A 16,005-nucleotide genomic window follows, 5' to 3' on the forward strand; every position below is an offset into this window, starting at 1 on the left:
GAGCTAAAAAGGATCTTGGAAAAGACTGTGGGAACAACAAGAAAGGATTGGGTTAGGAAGCTGGATGATGCACTCTGGGCATATAGGACAGCCTTCAAGACACCCATAGGAAAATCTCCATTTCAGCTGGTGTATGGAAAGGCATGCCACCTCCCTGTGGAGCTTGAACATAAGGCCTTTTGGGCCACCAAACTTCTGAATTTAGATGCTCAAGCAGCAGGAGAGAAGAGGTTGCTACAACTCAATGAATTGGAGGAATTCAGATTGGAGGCATATGAAAATGCCAGGATATATAAAGAGAGAGCAAAGAGATGGCATGATAAGAGGATCTCCCAAAGAACATTCGAACCTGGCCAAAAGGTGTTGTTATTTAATTCAAGATTGAAGTTTTTCCCTGGGAAGCTGAGGTCTAGATGGACTGGTCCATACACCATCACCAAAGTATCACCTCATGGCTATGTCGAATTACTTGATGAAGCCTCAAAACAAACCTTCACAGCTAATGGACATAGGGTGAAGCACTACTTTGGTGGCCCTTAGAGCAAGGAAGAGAGTGTGCAACTCTTAACATGAGCAAAGAAGCTGCATTGTCAAGCTAAGGACAATAAACAAGCGCTTCATGGGAGGCAACCCATGCACAGGGAGTCTCTTATTTTCATACTTTAGTAACCAATAATGATTAAGTAGACTAGTACATGGTGTATGCAAGGCACTAAGTTTGGTGTGGCCAATTTTGAAGTAATGGCAAAAGTGTGTTCTACAACACTTAGCCACAAACTAAGTTTGGTGTCCATACATACACGAAAATGCTAGACTATGAAAGTATAGTCATCATTTTAGTTATTCAAAAAAAAAAAAAAAAAAGAAAAAAACGAGAAATAGCATATATTGTAGGTAAAATACTAAGTTTGATGTGGCTATCTTTGGAATTAATTCCATAGAGCACTTAGTCACAAACTAAGTTTGGTGTCTTTACTTACATTAATAATGCTAGAAAAAATAGATTAGGGAATCAATTCATAAATTTTAATTTTAGTTTAGTCAATTTTGCATAGGAATATCATCATAAGTTGTTAGCTATTAATGTCACTTTAAGAATCTCAAACTTTTGGAATTTTGTTACAGGAAAGAAAGAAAGAAGTGATGGGGAATCTTGGAAGCATATAATGAAAGAAAGAAAGAAATGATGGGGAATCTTGAAGAGTGAGGTCACGGATACACAAGGAAGGGAAGTCACATGAGTTTTGAACTTTGTGCATGGGGAAAAACAACTCAACATGCATTGGGCACAAGGAAGCATGCTCCCCATGCCATGACCGAGCCTTAAATGTCACTAGAACCATGCATCCTCACCAAAGTTCACTTTAAATACTTCAACCACATTCATCAAACCTCATTCTTCATCATTCATTCTTCTACCCCCATAACCTCATTTTATTACCCGAAACTCATACTCAACCTCCAACCTATTCCATGTTTCATATATTCTTGCCTTAGGCCTAATCTTTGCCCAACAAAACTCTTGAAGCATTACATCTCTCACATAACCGAAACACTCAACCTCCTTCACCATCATTTTCTATCTTCTCTAAGTCACCGTGCTTATCTCATATCCCTCTCATTCACAACTATTTTCTTTATGCTTGAGGACAAGCATTGATCTAAGTTTGGTGTGGAAGATTCAACCCTTGCAAGCGAATTTCAATGGCCTCATCATCAAGGGATAGGAGAGGAGATGAAGGACAAGACACCTTTGATGAAAGAAGATTCAAATCCAAGTACAATGAGCGCATCTTTAGTTGGATGTCAAGCAAAGATGTTGTTCCGGAGTTACCTTTCAAGCTAAAGAAAGATGAATATCCTGAGATACACAAAATAATCAGAAAAAGGGGATGGGAGCTTCTCTGTGACCAACCTCAAGAAGTGAGCATGCTTCTCATCCATGAGTTCTACACTAATGTGATAAGAGAATTTGATGATGAAGAACCATACATGAGCTATGTAAGAGGTGTGACTGTTGATTTTAGCCCGGACACCATCAATAGGGTGCTAAAGGTCAAGCAAAAACAGTTCAAACGAGCTAGCTATGAAGAAAGGGTTGAAAATAAACCAAAGTACATGGATGTGGTGAGCGACTTATGCAGGGTAGGCACAGATTGGGTGTTTGATTCACACGGACAACCACTCAAACTTCGGAGAGGTGATCTCATACCTCAAGCTAAAGGATGGCATGACATAGTGAGGAGATCATTGATCTCCACTTCAAATAATTCTGAGGTAACGGTGAATAGAGCAATAATGATCCATTGCATAATGAAAGGAGGGGAAATCAATGTTGGAGACATTATAGCCAAGAACATCATTGACATAGCTCAAAAGGTCAAACAGGACAGTTGGCTAGGATATCCTAGCACTATTCTGCGCCTATGTGAAGAAGCTGGAGTGCCTCTGGAAGAATTTGAAGAAACTGATGTGGTCTCCATTGGAAAGCCTCTCACCAAAGAAAGGTTGGAGTTTATCACCACAACCCAATTGGAAAGGCAACCTTTAGCAAGAAGGAAGAAAAGGAAAGAAGTAAGACAAGAGGAGGAGCCTCAAGAAATGGATGAATCCCACACCTTGAACATGAATCAACTCCAAGCCGCCTTAGAAGGAATTTCTGGGCAATATGCACACATTCAAAGAAGCCAAGAGGAACAAGCTCAACAACAAAGGGACCTTTGGCAATTGATGGATCAACAAAGAGGGGTTCAAGTTCAGTGGATGAACCAACAAAATGAATACCAAGCACACATGATGGAGCTACAACAAGAACAATATGCCAAGATGCAAGAAGCTATCAACAATTCAACTGTGGAATACGGAAAAGCCATGGAGAAAGTAATAGAAGAACAAGCTCAACTAAGGAAAGAGCAAGCTCAGCAAAGGGAGCTTCTCCATAGGTTGGATGCTAGACATGATACATTTCACAAAGATTTCAATGAGAGCAGAATGTTCAGGGAAGCCAGGCATAAAGACAGACTTGACTATGATATATGCACCCAAGAAAAGCTCAGTTACCTCTGTTCCACACCCCCATTACTCAACCCACAAATTAAAACCTTTAATGAAGCTCGCAAGATATTTGAAGAGCAAGAACTTGCAAGGGTGAGATTTAATCAACAGAGGCTAAAGGAGACAATGATAAGCTCAGGAATTTGGCAAGAGGGGGGTCCAACAACAACAAAGCAACAAGGAGAGTTAAGAAGTAAAAAGAAAGAAGATCCAAAGGGGGATTCAACAACAAAACAACAAGGAGAGTTGAGGAAGAAAAAGAAAGAAGATTCAAAGGGCAAAGGAAAGCAAGGAGAATCAAGCAAAGGAAAAGGAAAAGAGACATGAAGACTAAAGGTGGTGAAGTTTCTTTGTTTTTCTTTATGTTTCTTTATGTTTTATCAAATAAAGAAGATGTATGTCTGAAATATGGTATACCTTCTAGGATGCATTTTCTTTTTGAAGCATTGTCTTTTATGTTGCCCATTCCATGCATCACCACTCACAGATTTGGAGTGGTTGCTTGTCTTTAGTACTTTTACTTGTCATTGGAATAAAAGATGTAGTTTGATGCAAGAACAGAGAGAATTCTGGCTTAAAAAGAATCATGTTGTCCCATGAGAAAAGTGCTAGCATACATGCATTTATTGTGAAAGAATCAAGGTTCAATGAACTCAAAAAGAATGCTTGCTTATACAAGACTAGTTTGGTTAAGGATCACAAAGACTTTAACAGTAAAAGCACAAATAACCTTGACAATAAAGAAAATAGAGTACAAAGAATGAAAGGCTAGGCATCAATGACAAAATTTGGATATGTGTCTGTGGTGATTGATGTTAAGAGACATACTTGGGCTAGTAAATCCGAGGGGTGCTTCATCACCCGGTAACTTGGGTTAACTAACTCGGGATTATCGATTGAAAACCCACAATCAAGAGTAGCTCTATAACAGAACATTTAGCAACCCAAAGAGGTGCTGGACACCACTATCCAAACAAAATTTCAATGTTATATGCCTGTGACTGAATGTGTTAAGGAAAGAGGCTTGAGTTAGTAAATCTTTAAGAGTGTCTCAACACTTAACAACTTGAACCAACTGGTTTGGGATTGTTGATTGAAAGCTTATGCTAAAGAGCCGCCTTAAGACAAGATTTCGAGCTTATTTGAAATGAAAAAAAGAAAAAAAAAAGAAAAAAAAAAAGAAGAGAAGCATCAAGGAAAGAATGGTTCAAGGGTCATGTGCTAAGGTATAAAAGAAGTCTAGTGAAGTTAACCAATTTAGTATTGAAGCAAGCATTTTAATTGAAAAAAGTTGAATAGTTGTGTTCAATTACAATAAATTAATGACCACACAAGTGAGGATGACATGCTCAATGAAAAATTACTCTCTGGAAGAACATTCAAGTCTTACATCTTAGATTCTTGTGACAAAGTCCTTTATATTTTGCTTGAGGACAAGCAATACTTTAAGTTTGGTGTTGTGATGCAAATGCATATTTGTTTTATTAGTTAGTTAGTTTAGTTAGTTTTAGCTTAATTTCACTCATTTTCTCTAAATAAACAAGTCCTTTTATGAGTTTTGTTTCCATGCATGAGAATACCAAGGAATATGTTGATTCTAGCCAAATTCATGCAAATGATTTAAGGAATGCATATATGAATGAGTATGAATGAATCTCATGAGATTTATTGCATGAATTGGTAAGACTTTGAAGCTATTTCCCTTGTTGATGATAGGTGATGAAACAAGGAAGCATGGAAGCAAGAATGATGCAAGCTGGGCAAGAAGTTGGCGTTGCCAACTTGGATATAATGGGCGTTGTTCTTGGCAACGCCAGGAAGAGGAGTTGGCGTTGCCAACTTGGGAATGTGGTGCGTTGTTGAGCATAACGCCAGGCAGCCTTGGAAGCAAAGTTGGCGTTGCCAACTTGAAGAATAGGCTGAGTTGTTGAAGCCAACGCCCCACACACAAGGAACTTGGCCCTGGAGGAAGAGCTGGCGTTGCCAACTCTAGAACCACGTTGCCAACGCCCACACAAGCAAGGAACTTGGCCCTGGAGGAAGAGCTGGCGTTGCCAACTCTAGAACCACGTTGCCAACGCCCACACACACAAGGAACTTGGCCCTGGAGGAAGAGCTGGCGTTGCCAACTCTAGAACCACGTTGCCAACGCCCACACAAGGAACTTGGCCCTGGAGGAAGAGCTGGCGTTGCCAACTCTAGAACCACGTTGCCAACGCCCACCCAAGCAATCTTGGGGAGCTAATTTGGAGCCTCGAGCACGTTGCCAGCCTAGAGATGAGGGGCGTGTTTGAGGACAACGCAGGCTAACAACGCCACACAATCAAGCTTGGCCCTGGAAGAAAAGTAGCTGGCGTTGCCAACTCAAGATGGGCGTTGCCAACGCCTCACAACCAAGCAACTTTGGCACCATAGGAAGCAAGCTCGAGCACGTTGCCAACGTGCTACTTCACTGGCGTTATTCAAGGCAACGCCAAGACATGGCACCATCCAAGTTGCCAATGCCCAATGGCCGCACCAACCACGTTGCCAATGCCCAATGGCCACACCATTCAAGTTGCCAACGCCCATGAGCCATGCCATGCACGTTGCCAACGCCCAATGGCCGCACCATTCAAGTTGCCAACGCCCATGAGACATGCCATGCACGTTGCCAACGCCCATTAGCCTTGCTATGCACGTTGCCAATGCCAGGAAGCAAACTTGGAGCCTTGAGAAAGGCTCGAGCACGTTGCCAACGTGCTGAAGAGAAGGAGTGTCCATCAACAACGCCAGGAAATTGTAATGCACGTTGCTAACTTGGAATATATGGAGCGTTGTTCACAACAACTCCAACAAGGCAGCCTAACCATGTCCACTTCAATGGAAGATATCTTGAGCTACAGAGATCCAAATTGAGTGCTTCCAGTTGCGTTGGAAAGCTAACATTCAGAGCTTTCCAACCATATATGATAGTCTATGGTGGAGCACAAAATTGAAGCCAAATCAGAGTCATCTTTAGGCCCTAAAAACAAGAACATGAAGTGAAATTCAAGGGAGCTAGAGATGAGCCCTGGAAGGGGGGCACGAGCACGTTGCCAACGTGCATTAAGGGGGCGTGTTTTGCAACAACGCCAGCCCCAAGCCCCTGCCTTGGGAGGCTAGGCACGAGCACGTTGCCAACTTGGGGGTGAAGGTGCGTTTTTGGCAACAACTTGGCAGCTTGACCTTACCTTCTTTGAGGAAGCATAACTTGAGCTAGGAAAGTCCAAATGAGGTGATTCCAGTGGCATTGGAAAATAAACATCAAGAGCTTTCCAATGATATATAATAGTCCACATTGAAGCAGAAGGTTGACACTCAAATTCTGGGCTACATTTAGCATGAAAGTAGAGCCAAGAAGAGGAAAAGCAAGTTGTTAGCAACAACTTGGGCTAGCAACGCCCAAGTCTCAAACTCACTTCCAGGAAATTGTGATGCACGTTGCCAACGTGCACTAAGGCCTGCGTTATTGACAAAAACGCCAAGTCAATGGGCCAGAATGGTTGCTAACTTGCTCTGCTTCCCCTATTCATCACAAAGGCCAACAACGTCTTCAATTGAGCCAAGAATTGAACAATGAGAAAGCCCACATTGCTAGCCCCAAATTGAAGATCTCTGAAGGAGTTTTAGAGTAGTATAAATAGAAGAGATTGATGTACTTGTAGGAGATTTTTTTTTGGACTTAGACTTTTTACACTTTTGAATACTTTTTGACACTTAGAATTTTTATACACTTTTAGCACTTTTACTTGGCTTTTGTTAGAACTTCCGGGTACTCTCCCGGAAAGCTCATCTTTGGTTTTCTATTGGAATTGTTCTTCTTCATCTTCAAGTTTTAAGCACTTTCTTCTTCTTCTTCTTCTTCTTCCTTTACACTTAGTTTAATTCTTGTTTATGGCAACTGTTGTTGAAATTGGAGCAATGACTCACTAAACCCCACTTTCATTAGGGGGAGGAGCTCTGTTTGTTGGAATGAATTGGTGAACCCATCTTTTCCTCCTCAACTCTAGTGGTTGATCTAAAGAGGGAACTCTTGATCTTCAAAGATTCAACCACCATCGAGAGAGGGGTTAATCTATATGAATTATGTGGTGAGTTTGAGGGATAAGCCACATAATTCAGTTTAGAGTTCATCCTTTCATGATCTCTTTAATCAATATACCTTGGTTAGTATGTGAGATGTAACTCTCCTTGGTTGAGATTATAGGAATTGTGTGGCTGGATTAGATTTGAGCTTCATCTCTTCTCATGAACAATTAGATCACGAGAGTGGCAATTGGTTATGTTGAGAGAGATTGAATCACCAAGAGATTGGGATTCAATCACCCACTTGCCATAGATCTATACCCATGATTGAGAAGGATTTGACTAACATCAATTCATGATAACTTGAATCTCTGATCCCTAATGATTCTCTCTATCATTAATTCTCATTTCTCTTGCTCTAGTTATTTGATTACCCATCTCCCAATCCCCTTTTACATTCTGTTTATTTACTACTCTTGCTATTTACATTTTGTTCATTTACTTCTTGCCATTTACTCTTATGTTCTTTAAATTTCTGCAACCTTTAATTCCTTGCAATTTATCTTTGATGTCATTTAAGTTTCTTGCACTTTAAGTTTCCGTCATTTACTTGCACTTTATTTCTCTCTTCTAGTTCTTTACATTCCTTGCCATTTAAATTCTTGCAATTATGTTCAAAAATCAAAATGCTCATGAAACTAAAACTATGTTTGCTTGACTAAATCTACCAATTAACTAAAGTTGCTTAATCTACCAATCTCCGTGGGATCGACCTCACTCTTTGTGAGTTTTATTACTTGATACGACCCGGTATACTTGCCGGTTATACGTGAAATCTAATTTTTACGTATCACTACCTATAAAAGAGAAGTAGATGAAAAAAATAACGAAAATGAGATGATGATGATAATAAAAAAAATAAAAAAATAGAAAAAAATAAATAAAAGAAGAAGAAAAAAAAGTAGCAACAACAACGATAAAAAAACTCAGTGCGATTTGGTTAAAAAATCACTTCACTACATAATTTTATTTGTTTTTTCATTGCTTATCATTATCCAATAAGAATATATTGTTTCAGTAAACAATTATTCTTCACATATAAGTCATTTTTTGATATAAATCCATACAAATTATTTGTATTTATGCGTGCACATTCTTCTTCGTGCCGCTGCTAAACGTTCTTCTTCTCTTTCGTTATCGTCGCTACCAACACCACCACGTCCTCCTCTTCCTCATTTTTTTCATTGGAATATCTTCTCCTCCTTCTTTTTGATCTTTCTCCTCCATCATCTTCATCATCATGATCATCATCGTTATAGTTATCGTCATCGTCTTCTTCTTCTTATATGTATCGTCGTTATTGTTATCGTAGAATTTTTGTCATATTGATGACGTTGCCTGATTCAAAATTAAAGAAAATATTTTTGTGCATTTGTAGCAAAATTTCGATGTAAAAGTTCTGAATCTGAATTGTTATTGTGATGAATCTGTTACATTCTCGTTTTGATATTTTTTGGAAAACTTACGGTATATTTTGAAAATATTGCGGTGTATTTTGTAAATATTTTGATGTATTTTTATTCTTATAAATTCTGCATAATTCAAAACTCTTTCTCTTCCTCCTCCTCATCTTCTGTTGCTGCTTCTTCTTCTTTTTCATTAGAGTTAAGTACGATTTTGGTCCCTAAGGTAGGGTTGGTGCACGAAATTGTGATCACTACTTTTACACAGAACAATCCCCGGTAATGGCTCCAAAGACTTGGTGCTCAATACCATGGCATAAACACAACTTCGCACAACTAACCAGCAAGTGCACTGGGTCGTCCAAGTAATAAACCTTACGCGAGTAAGGGTCGATCCCACGGAGATTGTTGGTATGAAGCAAGCTATGGTCACCTTGTAAATCTCAGTCAGGCAGACTCAAATGGGTATGGTGATAAACGAATAAAGCATAAAGATAAAGATAGAGATACTTATGTATATCATTGGTGAGAGCTTCAGATAAGCGAATGAAGATGCCTTCCCTTCCGTCTCTCTGCTTTCCTACTGTCTTCATCCAATCCTTCTTACTCCTTTCCATGGCAAGCTTATGCAAGGGTTTCACCGTTGTCAGTGGCTACCTCCCATCCTCTCAGTGAAAACGTCGCCTATGCTCTGTCACAGCATGGGTAATCAGCTGTCGGTTCTCGGTCAGGCCGGAATAAAATCCATCGATCCTTTTGCGTCTGTCACTAACGCCCCGCCTGCTAGGAGTTTGAAGCACGTCACAGTCATTCAATCATTGAATCCTACTCAGAATACCACAGACAAGGTTAGACCTTCCGGATTCTCTTGAATGCCGCCATCAGTTCTCGCCTATACCACGAAGACTCTGATCTCACGGAATGGCTGGCTCGTTTGTCAGGCGAGCACTCGGTTGTCAGGCGATCAACCATGCATCGTGTATCAGGAATCCAAGAGATATTCACTAAGCCTCGTATGCTTGTAGAACAAGAGTGGTTGTTAGTCACTTTGTTCATAAGTGAGAATGATTATGAGTGTCACGGATCATCACATTCATCATGTTGAAGAACAAGTGATATCTTGGACAAAGAACAAGCGGAATTGAATAGAAGAACAACAGTAATTGCATTAATACTCGAGGTACAGCAGAGCTCCACACCTTAATCTATGGTGTGTAGAAACTCCACCGTTGAAAATACATAAGAACAAGGTCTAGGCATGGCCGAATGGCCAGCCTCCCAAAGTGAGTTCAATCATAAAAACATGATCAAAAGCTCTCTAATACAATAGTAAAAGGTCCTATATATAGAGAACTAGTAGCCTAAGGTGTACATAGATGAGTAAATGACATAAAAATCCACTTTCGGGCCCACTTGGTGTGTGCTTGGGCTGAGCAAATGAAGCATTTTCGTGTAGAGACTCCTTTTGGAGTTAAACGCCAGCTTTGGTGCTAGTTTGGGCGTTTAACTCCCATTTAGGTGCCAGTTCCGGCGTTTAACGCTGGAATTTCTGTAGGTGACTTTGAACGCCGGTTTGGGCCATCAAATCTTGGGCAAAGTATGGACTATCATATATTGCTGGAAAGCCCAGGATGTCTACTTTCCAACGCCGTTGAGAGCGCGCCAATTGGGCTTCTGTAGCTCCAGAAAATCTACTTCGAGTGCAGGGAGGTCAGAATCCAACAGCATCTGCAGTCCTTTTCAGTCTCTGGATCAGATTTTTGCTCAGATCCCTCAATTTCAGCCAGAAAATACCTGAAATCACAGAAAAACACACAAACTCATAGTAAATTCCAGAAAAGTGAATTTTAACTAAAAACTAATAAAAATATAATAAAAACTAATTAGAAGATACTAAAAACATACTAAAAATAATGCCAAAAAGGGTACAAATTATCCGCTCATCACAACACCAAACTTAAATTGTTGCTTGTCCCCAAGCAACTGAAGATCAAATAGGATAAAAAGAAGAGAATATGCAATGAACTCCAAAAACATCTATGAAGATCAGTATTAATTAGATGAGCGGGGCTTTTAGCTTTTTGCCTCTAAATAGTTTTGGCATCTCACTCTATCCTTTGGAACTCAGAATGATTGGCTTCTTTAGGAACTCAGAATCCAGATAGTGTTATTGATTCTCCTAGTTAAGTATGATGATTCTTGAACACAGCTACTTATTGAGTCTTGGCTGTGGCCCAAAGCACTCTGTCTTCCAGTATTACCACCGGATACATACATGCCACAGACACATAATTGGGTGAACCTTTTCAGATTGTGACTCAGCTTTGCTAAAGTCCCCAATTAGAGGTGTCCAGGGTTCTTAAGCACACTCTTATTGCCTTGGATCACAACTTTATTTCTTTCTTTTTCTTTCTTCTTTTTTTTCGGTTTTTTTTTCCTGCTTTTTCTTGCTTCAAGAATCATTTTTATGATTTTTCAGATCCTCAGTAACATGTCTCCTTTTTCATCATTCTTTCAAGAGCCAACATTCATGAACCACAAATTCAAAAGACATATGCACTGTTCAAGCATACATTCATAGAACAAAAGTGTTGCCACCACATCAAAATAATTAAACTGTTATACAATTCAAAATTCATGCAATTCTTTTCTTTTTCAATTAAGAACAGTTCTTAAGAAAGATGATGGATTCATAGGACATTCATAACTTTAAGGCATAGACACTAAGACACTAATGATCATAAGACACAAACATAGATAAACATAAAGCATAATTTTCGAAAAACAGAAAATTAAAGAACAAGGAGATTAAAGAACGGGTCCACCTTAGTGATGGCGGCTTGTTCTTCCTCTTGAAGGTCTTATGGAGTGCTTGAGCTCCTCAATGTCTCTTCCTTGTCTTTGTTGCTCCTCTCTCATGATTCTTTGATCTTCTCTAATTTCATGGAGGAGAATGGAGTGTTCTTGGTGCTCCACCCTTAGTTGTCCCATGTTGGAACTCAATTCTCCTAGGGAGGTGTTAATTTGCTCCCAATAGTCTTGTGGAGGAAAGTGCATCCCTTGAGGTATCTCAGGGATCTCATGATGAGAGGGGTCTCTTGTTTGCTCCATCCTTTTCTTGGTGATGGGCTTGTCCTCATCAATGGGGATATCTCCTTCTATGTCAACTCCAACTGAATAACAGAGGTGACAAATGAGATGAGGAAAGGCTAACCTTGCCAAGGTGGAAGACTTGTCCGCCACTTTATAGAGTTCTTGGGCTATAACCTCATGAACTTCCACTTATTCTCCAATCATAATGCTATGAATCATGATGGCCCGGTCTAGAGTAACTTCGGACCGGTTGCTAGTGGGTATGATTGAGCGTTGGATAAACTCCAATCATCCTCTAGCCACGGGCTTGAGGTCATGCCTTCTCAATTGAACCGGCTTCCCTCTTGAATCTCTCTTCCATTGTGCCCCCTCTTCACATATGACTGTGAGGACTTGGTCCAACCTTTGATCAAAGTTGACCCTTCTAGTGTAAGGATGTTCATCTCCTTGCATCATGGGCAAGTTGAATGCTAACCTTACATTTTCCGGACTAAAATCCAAGTATTTCCCCCGAACCATAGTAAGATAATTCTTTGGGTCCGGGTTCACACTTTGATCATGGTTCTTGGTGATCCATGCATTGGCATAGAACTCTTGAACCATCAAGATTCCGACTTGTTTGAATGGGGTTGGTAAGCACTTCCCAACCTCTTCTTCGGATCTCATGGCGGATCTCCGGATATTCACCCTTTTTGAGTGAAAAGGGGACCTCGGGGATCACTTTCTTCAAGGCCACAACTTCATAGAAGTGGTCTTGATGCACCTTTGAGATGAATCTATCCATCTCCCATGACTCGGAGGTGGAAGCTTTTGCCTTCCCTTTCCTCTTTCTAGAGGTTTCTCCGGCCTTGGATGCCATAAATGGTTATGGAAAAATGAAAAAGCAACACTTTTACCACACCAAACTTAAAAGGTTTGCTCGTCCTCGAGCAAAAGAAGAAAGAAGAGAGTAGAAGAAGAAGAAATGAGGAAGAAGGGAGTGGCTTAGTATTCGGCCAAAGAGGGGGAGAAGTGATGTTTAGGTTGTGTGAAAATGACGGGGTGAAGAAGGGTTTATATAGGAGAGGGGGAAGATGGGGTTCGGCCATTTATGGGTGGGTTTGGGAGGGAAAGTGGTTTGAATTTGAAGGGTGAGGTAGGTGGGGTTTTATGAAGGATGGATGTGAGTGGTGAAGAGAAAGATGGGATTTGATAGGTGAAGGGTTTTTGGGGAAGAGGTATTGAGGTGATTGGTGAATGGGTGAAGAAGATAGAGAGAGTGGTGGGGTTGGTGGGGATCCTGTGGGGTCCACAGATCCTGAGGTGTCAAGGAAAAGTCATCCCTGCACCAAATGGCATTCAAAATCACGTTTTGAGCCATTTCTGGCGTTAAACGCCGGGCTGGTGCCCATTCCTGGCGTTTAACGCCAGGTTCTTGCCCTTTTCTGGCGTTTAACGCCAGTCTGGTGCCCCTTTCTGGCGTTAAACGCCCAGAATGGTGCCAGACTGGGCGTTAAACGCCCAACTGCTAACCTCACTGGCGTTTAAACGCCAGTGGGTTCTTCCTCCAGGGTGTGCTATTTTTCTTCCTGTTTTTCATTCTGTTTTTGCTTTTTCAATTGATTTTGTGACTTCTTATGATCATCAACCTACAAAATAAAATAAAATAGCAAAAGAAAATAGATAAAATATAACATTGGGTTGCCTCCCAACAAGCGCTTCTTTAATGTCAGTAGCTTGACAGAGGGCTCTCATGGAGCCTCACAGATACTCAGAGCAATGTTGGAACCTCCCAACACCAAACTTAGAGTTTGAATGTGGGGGTTCAACACCAAACTTAGAGTTTGGTTGTGGCCTCCCAACACCAAACTTAGAGTTTGACTGTGGGGGCTCTGCTTGTCTCTGATTTGAGAGAAGCTCTTCATGCTTCCTCTCCATGGTGACAGAGGGATATCCTTGAGCCTTAAACACAAAGGATTCTTCATTCACTTGAATGATCAGTTCACCTCCATCAACATCAATCACAGCCTTTGCTGTGGCTAGGAAGGGTCTGCCAAGGATGATGTTTTCATCCATGCACTTCCCAGTTTCTAGGACTATGAAATCAGTAGGGATGTAATGGTCTTCAATCTTAACCAAAACATTCTCTACAAGTCCATAAGCTTGTTTTCTTGAGTTGTCTGCCATCTCTAGTGAGATTCTTGCAGCTTGTACCTCAAAGATCCCTAGCTTCTCCATTACAGAGAGAGGCATGAGGTTTACACTTGACCCTAAGTCACACAGAGCCTTCTTGAAGGTCGTGGTGCCTATGGTACAAGGTATTGAAAACTTCCCAGGATCTTGTTTCTTTTGAGGTAATTTCTGCCTAGACAAGTCATCCAGTTCTTTGGTGAGCAAAGGGGGTTCATCCTCCCAAGTCTCATTTCCAAACAACTTGTCATTTAGCTTCATGATTGCTCCAAGGTATTTAGCAACTTGCTCTTCAGTGACATACTCATCCTCTTCAGAGGAAGAATACTCATCAGAGCTCATGAATGGCCGAAGTAAGTCCAATGGAATCTCTATGGTCTCATTTTGAGCCTCAGATTCCCATGGTTCCTCATTAGGGAACTCTGTGGAGGCTAGTGCACGCCCATTGAGGACTTCCTCAGTGGCGTCCACTTCCTCTCCTTCCTCTCCAAATTCGGCCATGTTGATGACCTTGCACTCTCCTTTTGGATTTTCTTCTGTATTGCTTGGAAGAGTACTTGGAGGGAGTTCAGTAACTTTCTTGCTCAGCTGTCCCACTTGTGCCTCCAAATTCCTAATGGAGGACCTTGTTTCAGTCATGAAACTTTGAGTGGTTTTGATTAGATCAGAGACCATGGTTGCTAAGTCAGAGGGGTTCTGCTTAGAATTCTCTGTCTGTTGCTGAGAAGATGATGGAAAAGGCTTGCTATTGCTAAACCTGTTTCTTCCACCATTATTGTTATTGAAACCTTGTTGAGGTCCCTCTTGATTCTTCCATGAGAAATTTGGGTGATTTCTCCATGAAGAATTATAGGTGTTTCCATAGGGTTCTCCTAGGTAATTCACCTCTTCCATTGAAGGGTTCTCAGGATCATAGGCTTCTTCTTCAGATGAAGCATCCTTAGTACTGCTTGGTGCATTTTACATTCCAGACAGACTTTGAGAAATCAAATTGACTTGTTGAGTCAATATCTTGTTCTGAGCCAAAATGGCATTCAGAGTATCAATCTCAAGAACTTCTTTCTTCTGATTTGTCCCATTGTTCACAGGATTCCTTTCAGAAGTGTACATGAATTGGTTATTTGCAACCATTTCAATGAGCTCTTGAGCCTCTGTGGGCGTCTTCTTCAGATGAAGAGATCCTCCAGCAGAGCTATCCAAAGACATTTTGGATAGTTCAGAGAGACCATCATAGAAAATACCTATGATGTTCCATTCAGAAAGCATGTCAGATGGACATTTTCTGATCAATTGTTTGTATCTTTCCCAAGCTTCATAGAGGGATTCTCCATCCTTCTGTCTGAAGGTTTGGACTTCCACTCTAAGCTTACTCAATTTTTGAGGTGGAAAGAACTTTGCCAAGAAGGCATTGACTAGCTTTTCCCAAGAGTCCAGGCTTTCTTTAGGTTGAGAGTCCAACCATATTCTAGCTCTGTCTCTTACAGCAAAAGGGAATAGCATCAGTCTGTAGACCTCAGGGTCAACCCCATTAGTCTTGACTGTGTCACAGATTTGCAAGAATTCAGCTAAGAACTGATGAGGATCTTCCAATGGAAATCCATGGAACTTGCAATTCTGTTGCATTAGAGAAACTAATTGAGGCTTAAGCTCAAAGTTGTTTGCTCTAATGGCAGGGATAGAGATGCTTCTCCCATAGAAGTCGGGAGTAGGTGCAGTAAAGTCACCCAGCACCTTCCTTGCATTGTTGGCATTGTTGTTATTTTCGGCTGCCATGGTTTCTTCTTCCTTGAAGAATTCGGTCAGGTCCTCAGCAGAGAGTTGTGCCTTAGCTTCTCTTAGCTTTCGCTTCAAGGTCCTTTCAGGTTCAGGGTCAGCTTCAACAAGAATGCCTTTGTCTTTGTTCCTGCTCATATGAAAGAGAAGAGAACAAGAAAATATGGAATCCTCTATGTCACAGTATAGAGATTCCTTGAGGTGTCAGAGGAAAAGAAAATTAGAAGGAAGAGGTAGAAGAATTCGAACTTGATTAGATAGAGTTCGAATTGTGCATTAAGAAGGAGTTATGATGTGTGGAAAACGATCCAACACAAAACTCACCGGCAAGTGTACCGGGTCGCATCAAGTAATAATAACTCACATGAGTGAGGTCGATCCCACAGGGATTGAAGGATTGAGCAAT

The 16,005-nt window shown here is 40.9% G+C and overlaps 1 non-coding gene across 1 annotated transcript; it reads left to right on the top strand.

Moving 5' to 3' along the window:
* Positions 1-15,090: 15,090 nt before the first annotated feature.
* Positions 15,091-15,194, top strand: LOC130952358 (small nucleolar RNA R71). Its single transcript, XR_009074538.1, has one exon. It is a non-coding gene; the product is annotated as a small nucleolar RNA R71 (small nucleolar RNA).
* The last annotated feature ends 811 nt before the right edge of the window (positions 15,195-16,005 follow it).

Source organism: Arachis stenosperma, chromosome 9 (genome assembly GCF_014773155.1).
Source record: "Arachis stenosperma cultivar V10309 chromosome 9, arast.V10309.gnm1.PFL2, whole genome shotgun sequence".
In the NCBI taxonomy this organism is placed as follows: Eukaryota; Viridiplantae; Streptophyta; class Magnoliopsida; order Fabales; family Fabaceae; genus Arachis; species Arachis stenosperma.